Consider the following 12,406-nt stretch of genomic DNA (forward strand, 5'->3'; position numbering starts at 1 on the left):
CAGTGGTGCATCGGAAACTAATACTGATCCCCCAGGAAACGCTCAAAGCAAACCACAAACAATGAGAAGATTTACTCTTCTTGTACTTATTTCGGCATTGTGCTTTTTGTATTAAATCCCGACGCAATTTCTGTGTTTCATCGTCAATGTGAATGTCCAAGGGCTAGAGTAAAGCAGCAGTGGTGCATCGGAAACTAATACTGATCCCCCAGGAAACGCTCAAAGCAAACCACAAACAATGAGAAGATTTACTCTTCTTGTACTTATTTCGGCATTGTGCCTTTTGTATTAAATACCGACGCAATTTCTGTGTTTCATCGTCAATGAGAAGGCCAAGGGATTTTGTAAAGCTGCTTAGTGCATCGGAATCTAATACTGAACTCCCACGAAACGCTCAAAGCAAACCACAAACAATAAGAAGATTTACTCTTCTTATACTTAAGTCTGAATTGTGCCATTTATGTTAACTTCCGAGGCACTTTCTGCGTTTCATCGTCAATGTGAAGGTGCAAGGGATAGAGTAAAGCTGCAGTAGTTCATCGTAATCTAGCACTGATCCCACAGGAAACGCTCAAAGCAAACCACAAACAAAGAATGCTTACTCTTGTTGTACTTAGGTCGGCATTGTGCCTTTTGTACTAAATCCCGACGCAATTTCAGTGTATCATTGTCAATATGAAGGTCCAAGGGATAGAGTAAAGCTGCAGTAGTGCATCGGAATCTAATACTGATCTCCCAGGAAACGCTCAAAGCAAACCACAAACAAAGAATGCTTACTCTTGATGTACTTAGGTCGGCATTATGCCTTTTGTATTAAATCCCGACGCAATTTCTGTGTATAATCGTCAATGTGAAGGTCCAAGGGATAGATCTCCCAGAAAGCGCCCAGAGCAAACCACAAAGAATGAGAAAATTTACTCTTCTTGTACTTTAGTCGGCTTTGGGACTTTTGTATTAAATCCCGACGCAATTTCTGTGTATCATCGTCAATGTGAAGGGCAAGGGAAGGAGCAAAGCTGCAGTAGTGCATCGGAATCTAATACTGAACTCCCAAGTAACGCTCAAAGCAAAACACAAACAATGAGAAAATTTACTCTCCTTGTACCTAAGTCTGTATTGTGCCTTTTTTTTAAATCCCGAGGCACTTATGCGTTTCATCGTCAATGTGAAGGTGCAAGGGATAGAGTGAAGCGGCAGTAGTTCATCGTAAACAGGTACTGATCCCCCAGGAAACGCCCAAAGCAAACCACAATCAATGAGAAGATTTACTCTTCCTCTTCTTAAGTCGGCTTTGGGTCTTTTTATTAACTCCCGACGCAATTCCTGTGTTTCATACTCAATGTGAAGGTCCAAGGGATAGAGTAAAGCTGCAGTAGTGCATCGGAATCTAATACTGATCTCCCAGGAAACTCTCAAAGCAAACCACAAACAAAGAGAAGATTAACTCTTCTTGTACTTAGGTCGGCATTGTGCATTTTGTATTAAATCGCGACGCAATTTCTGTGTTTCATCGTCAATGTGAAGGTCCAAGGGATAGAATAATGCTGCAGTGGTGCATCGGAAGCTAATACAGATCTCCCAGGAAACGCTCAAAGCAAACCACAAATAATGAGAACATATACTCTTTGTGTACTTACGTCGGCATTGTGCCTTTTGTATTAAATCCCGACGCAATTTCTGTGTATCATCGTCAATGTGAAGGTCCAAGGGATAGATTAAGGCTGCAGTAGTGAATCGGAATCTAATACTGAACTCCCAGGAAACGATCAAAACAAACCACAAACAAAGAATAGTTTTACTCCGCTTGTCCTTAAGTCGGCATTGTGCCTTTTGTATTAAATTCCGACGCATTTTCTGTGTTTCTTCGTCAATGTGAAGGTCCAAGGGATACAGTAAAGCTACAGTAGTGCATCGGAATCTAGTACAGATCCCCCAGGTAAAACTCAAAACAAACCACAAACAATGAGAAGATTATCTCTTCTTGTACTTAAGTCGGCATTGTACATTTTGTATTAAATACCGACGCAATTTCTGTGTTTCATCGTCAATGTGAAGGTCCAAGGGATAGAGTAAAGCTGCAGTGGTGCATCGGAAACTAATACTGACCTCCCAGGAAACGCTGAAAGCAAACACAAACAATGAGAAGATTTACTCTTCTTGTACTTACTTCGGCATTGTGCCTTTTGTGTTAAATCCCGACGCAATTTCTGTGTTTCATTGGCTATGTGAAGGTCCACCGGATAGAGTGTAGCTGCAGTACTGCATCGGAATCTAATACTGATCTCCCAGGAAACGCTCAAAGCAAACCACAAACAAAGAGTGTATTTACACCACTTGTACTTAAGTCGGCAATGTGCCTTTTGTATTAAATCCCGACGCATTTTCTGTGTTTCTTCGTCAATGTGAAGGTCCAAGTGATAAAGTAAAGCTATAGTTGTACAGCGGAATCTAGTACAGATCCTCAGGAAACGCTCAAAACAAACCACAAACAATGAGAAGATTAACTCTTCTTGTACTTAAGTCGGCATTGTGCATTTTGTAAGAAATCCCGACGCAATATCTGTGTTTCATCGTCAATGTGAAGACCAAAGGATTTCGTAAAGCTGCAGTAGTGCATCGGAATCTAATACTCAACTCCCATGAAACCCTCAAAGCAAACCACAAACAACAAGAAGATGTACTCATCTTGTACTTAAGTCTGCATTGTGCTTTTGGGTTAAATCCCGAGGCACTTTCTGCGTTTCATCGTCAATGTGCAGGTGCAAGGGATAGAGTAAAGCTGCAGTAGTTCATCGTAATCTAGTACTGATCCCCAGGAAACGCTCAAAGCAAACCACAAACAATGAGAAGATTTGCACTTCTTGCACTTAAGTCATTATTGTGCTTTTCGTATTAAATCCCGACGCAATTTCTGTGTTTCATCGTCAATGTGAATGTCCAAGGGCTAGAGTAAAGCTGCAGTAGTGCATCGGAGTCTAATACTGATCTCCCAGGAAACGCTCAAAGCAAACCACAAACAATGACCAGATTTACTCTTCTTCTACTTAAGTCGGCTTTGGGCCATTTGTATTAATTCCTGACGCAATTTCTGTGTTTCATCGTCAATGTGAAGGTCCAACGGATTGAGTATTGCTGCAGTAGTGCATCAGAATCTAATACTGATCTCCCAGGAAACGCTCAAAGCAAACCACAAACAAAAAATGCTTACTCTTGTTGTACTTAGTTCGGCATTGTGCCTTGTGTATTAAATCCCGACGCATTCTCTGTGTTTCATCGTCAATGTGAAGGTCCAAGGGATAGAGTTAGGCAGCAGTAAAGCATCGGAATCTATTGTTGAGCCCCCAGGAAACTCTAAGCAAACGACAAACAATGAGAAGATTAGACTTCTTGTACTTAAGTCGGCATTGTGCCTTTTGTATTAAATACCGACGCAATTTCTGTGTTTCATCGTCAATGAGAAGGCCAAGGGATTTTGTAAAGCTGCTTAGTGCATCGGAATCTAATACTGAACTCCCACGAAACGCTCAAAGCAAACCACAAACAATAAGAAGATTTACTCTTCTTGTACTTAAGTCTGCGTGGTGCCATTTATGTTAAATTCCGAGGCACTTTCTGCGTTTCATCGTCAATGTGAAGGTGCAAGGGATAGAGTAAAGCTGCAGTAGTTCATCGTAATCTAGCACTGATCCCACAGGAAACGCTCAAAGCAAACCACAAACAAAGAATGCTTACTCTTGTTGTACTTAGGTCGGCATTGTGCCTTTTGTATTAAATCCCGACGCAATTTCTGTGTATCATTGTCAATATGAAGGTCCAAGGGATAGAGTAAAGCTGCAGTAGTGCATCGGAATCTAATACTGATCTCCCAGGAAACGCTCAAAGCAAACCACAAAAAAAGAATGCCTACTCTTGTTGTACTTAGGTCGGCATTATGCCTTTTGTATTAAATCCCGACGCAATTTCTGTGTATCATCGTCAATGTGAAGGTCCAAGGGATAGATCTCCCATAAAGCGCCCAAAGCAAACCACAAAGAATGAGGAAATTTACTCTTCTTGTACTTTAGTCGGCTTTGGGGCTTTTGTATTAAATCCCGATGCAATTTCTGTGTATCATCGTCAATGTGAAGGCCAAGGGATGGAGCAAAGCTGCAGTAGTGCATCGGAATCTAATACTGAACTCCCAAGTAACGCTCAAAGCAAAACACAAACAATGAGAAAATTTACTCTCCTTGTACCTAAGTCTGTATTGTGCCTTTTTTTTAAATCCCGAGGCACTTTCTGCGTTTCATCGTCAATGTGAAGGTGCAAGGGATAGAGTAAAGCCGCAGTAGTTCATCGTAAACTAGTACTGATCCCCCAGGAAACGCCGAAAGCAAATCACAATCAATGAGAAAATTTACTCTTCTTCTTCTTAAGTCGGCTTTGGGCCTTTTTATTAACTCCCGACGCAATTTCTGTGTTTCATCGTCAATGTAAAGGTCCAAAGGATAGAGTAAACCAGCAGTAGTCCATCGGAATCTAATACTGATCTCCCAGGAAACGCTCAAAGCAAACCACAAACAAAGAATGTTTACTCTTCTTGTACTTAGGTGTGCATTGTGCCTTAAGTATTTAATCCCGACGCATTTTATGTGTTTCATCGTCAATGTGAAGGTGCAAGGGATAGAGTTAAACAGCAGTAGTGCATCGGAATCTATTATTGAGCCCCCAGGACACCCTCAAAGCAAACCACAAACAATGAGAAGATTACAGTTCTTGTACTTAAGTCGGCATTGTTACTTTTGCATTAAATCCCGACGCAATTCCTGTGTTTCATACTCAATGTGACGGTCCAAGGGATAGAATAAAGCTGCAGTAGTGCATCGGAATCTAATACTGATCTCCCAGGAAACTCTTAAAGCAAACCACAAACAAAGAGAAGATTAACTCTTCTTGTACTTAGGTCGGCATTGTGCATTTTGTATTAAATCGCGACGCAATTTCTGTGTTTCATCGTCAATGTGAAGGTCCAAGGGATAGAATAAAGCTGCAGTGGTGCATCGGAAACTAATACAGATCTCCCAGGAAACGCTCAAAGCAAATCACAAATAATGAGAAGATATACTCTTTATGTACTTACGTCGGCATTGTGCCTTTTGTATTAAATCCCGACGCAATTTCTGTGTATCATCGTCAATGTGAAGGTCCAAGGGATAGATTAAGGCTGCAGTAGTGAATCGGAATCTAATACTGAACTCCCAGGAAACGCTCAAAGCAAACCACAAACAAAGAGGAGTTTTACTCCACTTGTCCTTAAGTCGGCATTGTGCCTTTTGTATTAAATTCCGACGCATTTTCTGTGTTTCTTCGTCAATGTGAAGATCCAAGGGATACAGTAAAGCTACAGTAGTGCATCGGAATCTAGTACAGATCCCCCAGGTAACACTCAAAACAAACCACAAACAATGAGAAGATTAACTCTTCTTGTACTTAAGTCGGCATTGTACATTTTGTATTAAATACCGACGCAATTTCTGTGTTTCATCGTCAATGTGAAGGTCCAAGGGATAGAGTAAAGCTGTAGTGGTGCATCGGAAACTAATACCGATCTTCTAGGAAACGCTCAAAGCAAACCATAAACAATGAGAAGATTTACTCTTCTTGTGCTTACTTCGGCATTGTGCTTTTTGTATTAAATCCCGACGCAATTTCTGTGTTTCATCGTCATGGTGAAGGTGCAAGGGCTAGAGTAAAACTGCAGTGGTGCATCGGAAACTAATAATGATCTCCCAAGTAACGCTCACAGCAAACCACAAACTATGAGAAGATTTACTCTTCTTGTACCTAAGCCTGCATTGTGCCTTTTGTGTTAATCCCGAGGCACTTTCTGCGTTTCATTGTCAATATGAAGGTGGAAGGGATGGAGTAAAGCCGCAGTAGTTCATCGTAATCTAGTACTGATCCCCCAGGAAGCGCTCAAAGCAAACCACAAACAATGAGAAGATTTACTCTTCTTCTTCTTAAGTCGGCTTTGGGACTTTTTATTAACTCCCGACGCAATTTCTGTGTTTCATCGTCAATGTGAGGGTCCAACGGATAGAGTACAGCTGCAGTAGTGCATCGGAATCTAATACTGATTTCCCAGGAAACGCTCAAAGCAAACCACAAACAAAGATTGCTGACCCTTGTTGTACTTAGGTCGGCATTGTGCCTTGTGTATTAAATCCCGTCGCATTCTCTGTGTTTCGTCGTCAATGTGAAGGTCCAAGGGATAGACTGAAGCAGCAGTAAAGCATCGGAATCTATTATTGAGCCCCCAGGAAACGCTCAAAGCAAACCACAAAGAAAGAGAATATTTACTCCACTTGTACTTAAGTCGGCATTGTGCCTTTAGTATTAAATCCCGACGCATTTTCTGTGCTTCTTCGTCAATGCGAAGGTGCAAGGGATACAGTAAAGCTACAGTGGTACTTCGGAATCAAGTACAGATCCCCCAGGTAACGCTTAAAACAAACCACAAATCAATGAGAAGTTTAACTCATCTTGTACGTAAGTCGGCATTGTGCATTTTGTATTAAATGCCGACGCTATTTCTGTAATTCATCGTCAATGTGAAAGTCCAAGGGTAGAATAAAGCTGCAATGGTGCATCGGAAACTAATACTGATCTCACAAGAAACGCTCAAACCAAACCACAAATATTGAGAACATTTGCTCTTCTTGTACTTACGTCGGCATTGTGCCTTTTGTATTAAATCCCGACGCAATTTCTGCGTTTCATCGTCAATGTGAAGGTCCAAGGGTTAGAGTTAAGCTGCAATAGTTCATCGGAGTCTAATACTGATCTCCCAGGAAACGCTCAAAGCAAACTACAAACAATGAGAAGATTTACTCTTCTTGTACTTAAAACTGCATTGTGCCTTTTGTGTTAAACCCAGAGGCCTTTTCTGGTTTCATCGTCAATGTGAAGGCGCAAGGGATAGAGTAAAGCTGCAGTAGTGCATCGGATTTTAATACTGATCTCCCAGGAACCGCTCAAAGCAATGCACAAACAATGAGAAGATTTACTCTTCTTGTACTTTAGTCGGCATTGTGCCCTTTGTATTAAATCCCGACAAATTTTCTGTGTTTCTTCGTCAATGAGAAGGTCCAAGGGATACAATAAAGCTACAGTAGTGCAACGGAATCTAGTACTGATCCCCCAGGAAACGCTCAAAGCAAACCACAAACAAAGAGAAGATTAACTCTTCTTGTACTTAAGTCGGCATTTTGCATTTTGTATTAAATCGCGACGCAATATCTGTGTTTCATCGTCAATGTGAAGGACCAAGGTCTATTTACTCTTCTTCTACTTATGTCGGCTTTGGGCCTTTTGGATTACATCCCGACGCGATTTCTGTGTTTCATCGTCAATGTGTAGGTCCAACGGATAGAGTAAAGATGCAATAGTGCATCGGAATCCAATACTGATCTCCCAGGAAACTCTCAAAGCAAACCACAAATAAAGAAAATATTAACTCTTCTTATACTTAGGTCGGCATTGTGCATTTTTTATTAAATCGCGACGCAATTTCTGTGTTTCATCGTCAATGTGAAGGTCCAAGGGATAGAGTTAAGCTGCAGTGGTGCATCGGAATCTAGTACTGAGCCCCATGAAACGCTCAAAGCAAACCACAAACAATGAGAAGATTAACACTTCCTGTAGTTAAGTCGGCATTGAGCCTTTAGCCTTAAAATCCGACGCAATTTCTGTGTTTCATCCTCAATGTGAAGGCCAAGGCATGGAGTAAAGCTGCAGTAGTGCATCGGAATCTAATACCGAACTCCCAGGTAACGCTCAAAGCAAAACACAAACAATGAGAAATTTTACTCTCCTTGTACCTAAGTCTGTATTGTGCCTTTTTTTAAAATCCCGAGGCACTTTCTGCGTTTCATCGTCAATGTGAAGGTGCAAGGAATAGAGTAAAGCCCTAGTAGTTCATCGTAATCTAGTACTGATCCCCCAGGAAACGCTCAAAGCAAACCACAAACAATGAGAAGATTTACTCTTCTTCTTCTTAAGTCGGCTTTGGGCCTTTTTATTATCTGCCGACGCAATATCTGTGTTTCATCGTCGATGTGATGGTCCTACGGATAGAGTATCCCTGCAGTAGTCCATCGGAATCTAATACTGATCTCCCAGGAAACGCTCAAAGCAAACCACAAACAAAGAGAAGATTTACTCTTCTTGTATTTAAAACTGCATTGTGCCTTTTGTGTTAAATCCAGAGGCCTTTTCTCGTTTCATCGTCATTGTGAAGGTGCCGGGGATAGAGTAAAGCTGCAGTAGTTCATCGTAATCTAGTACTGATCACCCAGGAAACGCTCAAAGCAAACCACAAACAATGAGAAGATTTACACTTATTGCACTTAAGTCAGTATTGTGCCTTTCGTGTTAAAACCCGACGCAATCTCTGTGTTTCATCGTCAATGTGAAGGTCCAAGGGATAGATTAAGGCTGCAGTAGTGGATCGGAATCTAATACTAAACTCCCAGGAAACGCTCAAAGCAAACCACAAACAAAGAGGAGTTTTACTCCACTTGTCCTTAAGTCAGCATTGTGACTTTTGTATTAAATCCCGACGCATTTTCTGTGTTTCTTCGTCAATGTGATGGTCCAAGGGATACAGTAAAGCTACAGTAGTGCATCGGAATCTAGTACAGATCCCATAGGAAACACTCAAAACAATCCACAAACAATGAGAAGATTAACTCTTCTTGTACTTAAGTCTGCATTGTGCCTTTTGTGTTAAATCCCGAGGCACTTTCTGCGTTTCATCGTCAATGTGAAGGTGCAAGGGATAGAGTAAAGCCGCAGTAGTTCATTGTAATCTAGTACTGATCCCCCATGAAGCGCTGAAAGCAAACCACAAACAATGAGAAGATTTACCCTTCTTAAGTCGGCTTTGGGCCTTTTTATTAACTTCCGACGCAATTTCTGTGTTTCATTGTCAACGTGAAGGTCCAAGGGATAGAGTTAAGCAGCAGTAAAGCATCGGAATCTATTATTGAGCCCCCAGGAAACGCTCAAAGCAAACCACATACAATGAGAAGATTATACTTCTTGCACTTAAGTCGGCATTGTGCTTTTTGCATTAAATCCCGACGCAATTTCTGTGTTTCATACTCAATGTGAAGGTCCAAGGGATAGAGTAAAGCTGCAGTAGTGCATCGGAATCTAATACTGATCTCCCAGGAATCGCTCAAAGCAAACCACAAACAAAGATGAGATTTACTCTTCTTGTACTTAAGTCGGCATTGTGCATTTTGTATTAACTCCCGACGCAATTTCTGTATTTCATCGTCAATGTGAAGGCCAAGGGATTGTGTAAAGGTGCAGTAGTGCATCGGATTCTAATACTGAACGCCCAGGAAACGCTCAAAGCAAACAACAAACAATAAGAAGATTTACTCTTCTTGTACTTAAGTCTGCATTGTGCCTTTTGTGTTAAATCCCGAAGTACTTTCTGCGTTTCATCGTCAATGTGAAGGTGCAAGGGATAGATTAAAGCTGCAGTAGTGAATCGGAATCTAATACTGATCTCCCAGGAAACTCTCAAAGCAAACCACAAGCAAAGAGGATATTTACTCCACTTGTACTTAAGTCTGCATTGTGCCTTTGGTGTTAAATCCCGAAGCACTTTCTGCGTTTCATCGTCAATGTGAAGGTGCAAGGGATAGAGTAAAGCTGCAGTAGTTCATCGTGAACTAGTACTGATCGCCCAGGAAACGCTGATAGCAAACCAAAAACAATGAGAAGATTTACACTTCCTGCACTTAAGTCGGCATTGTGCTTTTTGTATTAAAGCCCGAAGCAATTTCTGTGTTTTATCGTCAATGTGAAGGTGAAAGGAATAGAGTAAAAGTGCAGTAGTGCATCGGAATCTAATACTGATCTCCCAGGAAACGCTCAAAGCAATCTACAAACAATGAGAAGATTTAACCTTATTGTACTTAAGTCGGCATTGTGCCTTTCGTATTAAATCCCGACTCTATTTCTGTGGTTCATCGTTAATGCGAAGGTCCAAGGGTTAGAGTAAAGCAGCTGTAGCGCACCGGAATCTAATACAGATCTCCCAGGAGACGCTCAAAGCAAATCAAAAACAATGAGAAGATTTACTCTTCTTGTACTGAAGTCGGCATTGTGCCTTTTGTATTAAATCCCGCCGCAATTTCTGTGTTTCATCGTCAATGTGACGGACCAAGGGCTAGGGTAAAGCTGGAGTTGTGCATCGGAGTCTAATACTGATCTCCCAGGAAACGCTCAAAGCAAACCACAAACAATGTCAAGATTTACTCTTCTTCTACTTTAGTCGGCTTTGGGCCTTTTTATTAATTCCCGACGCAATTTCTGTGTTTCATCGTCAATGTGAAGGTCCAACGAAAAGAGTATAGCTGCAGTAGGGCATCGGAGTCTAATACTGATCTCCCAGGAAACGCTCAAAGCAAACCACAAACAAAGAATGTTTACTCCTCTTGTACTTAGGTCGGCATTGTGTCTTGTGTATTAAATCCCGACGCATTTTCTGTGATTCATCGTCAATGTGAAGGTCCAAAGGATAGAGTTAAGCAGCAGTAGTGCATCGGAATCTATTATTGAGCCCCCAGGAAACGCTCAAAGCAAACCACAAACAATGAGAAGATTATACTTATTGTACTTAAGTCGGCACTGTGCCTTTTGCATTAAATCCCGACGCAATTTATGTGTTTCATACTCAATGTGAAGGTCCAAGGGATAGAGTAAAGCTGCAGCAGTGCATCGGAATCTATTACTGATCTCCCAGGAAACGCTCAAAGCAAACCACAAACAATAAGAAGATTTACTCTTCTTGTACTTAGTTCGGCATTGTGCCTTTTATATTAAATCCCGACGCAATTTCTGTGTTTCATAGCCAATGTGAAGGCCAAAGGATTTTGTAAAGCTGCAGTAGTGCATCGGAATCTAATACTGAACTTCCAGGAGACGCTCAAAGCAAACTACAAACAATGAGAAGATTTAACCTTCTTGTACTTAAGTCGGCATTGTGCCTTTCGTATTAAATACCGACTCAATTTCTGTAGTTCATCGTTAATGCGAAGGTCCAGCGAATAGAGTAAAGCTGCTGTAGTGCACCGGAATGTAATACTGATCTCGCAGGAGATGCTCAAATCAATCCACAAACAATGAGAAGATTTACTCTTCTTGTACTGATGTCGGCATTGTGCCTTTCGTATTAAATCCCGACGCAGTTTCTGTGTTTCATCGTCAATGTGAAGGACCAAGGGCTAGAGTAAACCTGCAGTTGTGAATCGGAGTCTGATACCGAACTCCAAGGAAACGCTCAGAGGAAACCATAAACAATGACAAGATTTACTCTTCTTCTACTTTAGTCGGCTTTGGGCCTTTTGTATTAAATCCCGACGCAATTTCTGTGTTTCATCGTCAATGTGAAGGTCCAACGGATAGAGTAAAGCTGCAGTATTGCATCGGAATCTAATACTGGTCTCGAAGGAAACGCTCAAAGCAAACCACAATCAAAGAGGATGGTTACTGTTCTTGTACTGAAGTCGGTATTTTGCCTTGTGTATTAAATCCCGACGCATTTTCTGTGTTTCATCGTCAATGTAAAGGTCCAAGGGATAGAGTTACGCAGCAGTTGTGCATCGGAATCAAGTACTGAGCCCCATGAAACGCTCAAAGGAAACCACAAACAATGAGATGATTTGCACTTCTTGTACTTCAGTCGGCATTGTGCCGTTAGCCTTAAAACCCGACGCAATTTCTGTGTTTCATGCTCAATGTGTAGGTCCAAGGGATAGAGTAAAGCGGCAGTATTGCATCGGAATCTGATACTGATCTCCCAGGAAACGTTCGAAGCAAACCACAAACAAAGAGAAGATTTACTCTTCTTGAACTTAAGGCGGCATTGTGCCTTCTGGATTAAATCCAGACGCAATTTCTGTGTTTCATCGTCAATGTGAAGGTCCAAGGGATAGATTAAAGTTGCAGTAGTGAATCGAAATCTAATACTGATCTCCCAGGAAACGCTCAAAGCAAACCACAAACAAAGAGATGATTTACTCCACTTGTCCTTAAGTCGGCATTCTGCCACCGAGCTAGGTGGCGCAGTGGTTAGCACACTGGACTCGCATTCGGGAGGACGACGGTTCAATCCCGTCTCCGGCCATCCTGATTTGGGTTTTCCGTGATTTCCCTAAATCGTTTCAGGCAAATGCCGGGATGGTTCCTTTGAAAGGGCACGGCCGATTTCCTTCCCAATCCTCCCCTAACCCGAGCTTGCGCTCCGTCTCTAATGACCTCGTTGTCGACGGACGTTAAACACTAACCACCACCTCGGCATTCTGCCTTTTGTATTAAATCCCGACGCATTTTTTGTGTTTCTTCGTCA

The 12,406-nt window shown here is 41.7% G+C and overlaps 1 non-coding gene across 1 annotated transcript; it reads left to right on the forward strand.

The window, feature by feature from the left end:
* Positions 1–12,111: 12,111 nt before the first annotated feature.
* Trnaa-cgc lies at positions 12,112–12,184 on the forward strand. The gene has a single exon. It is a non-coding gene; the product is annotated as a tRNA-Ala (tRNA).
* Positions 12,185–12,406: the final 222 nt, after the last annotated feature.

This window comes from Schistocerca piceifrons, chromosome 3, assembly GCF_021461385.2.
Source record: "Schistocerca piceifrons isolate TAMUIC-IGC-003096 chromosome 3, iqSchPice1.1, whole genome shotgun sequence".
Classification (NCBI taxonomy): Eukaryota; Metazoa; Arthropoda; class Insecta; order Orthoptera; family Acrididae; genus Schistocerca; species Schistocerca piceifrons.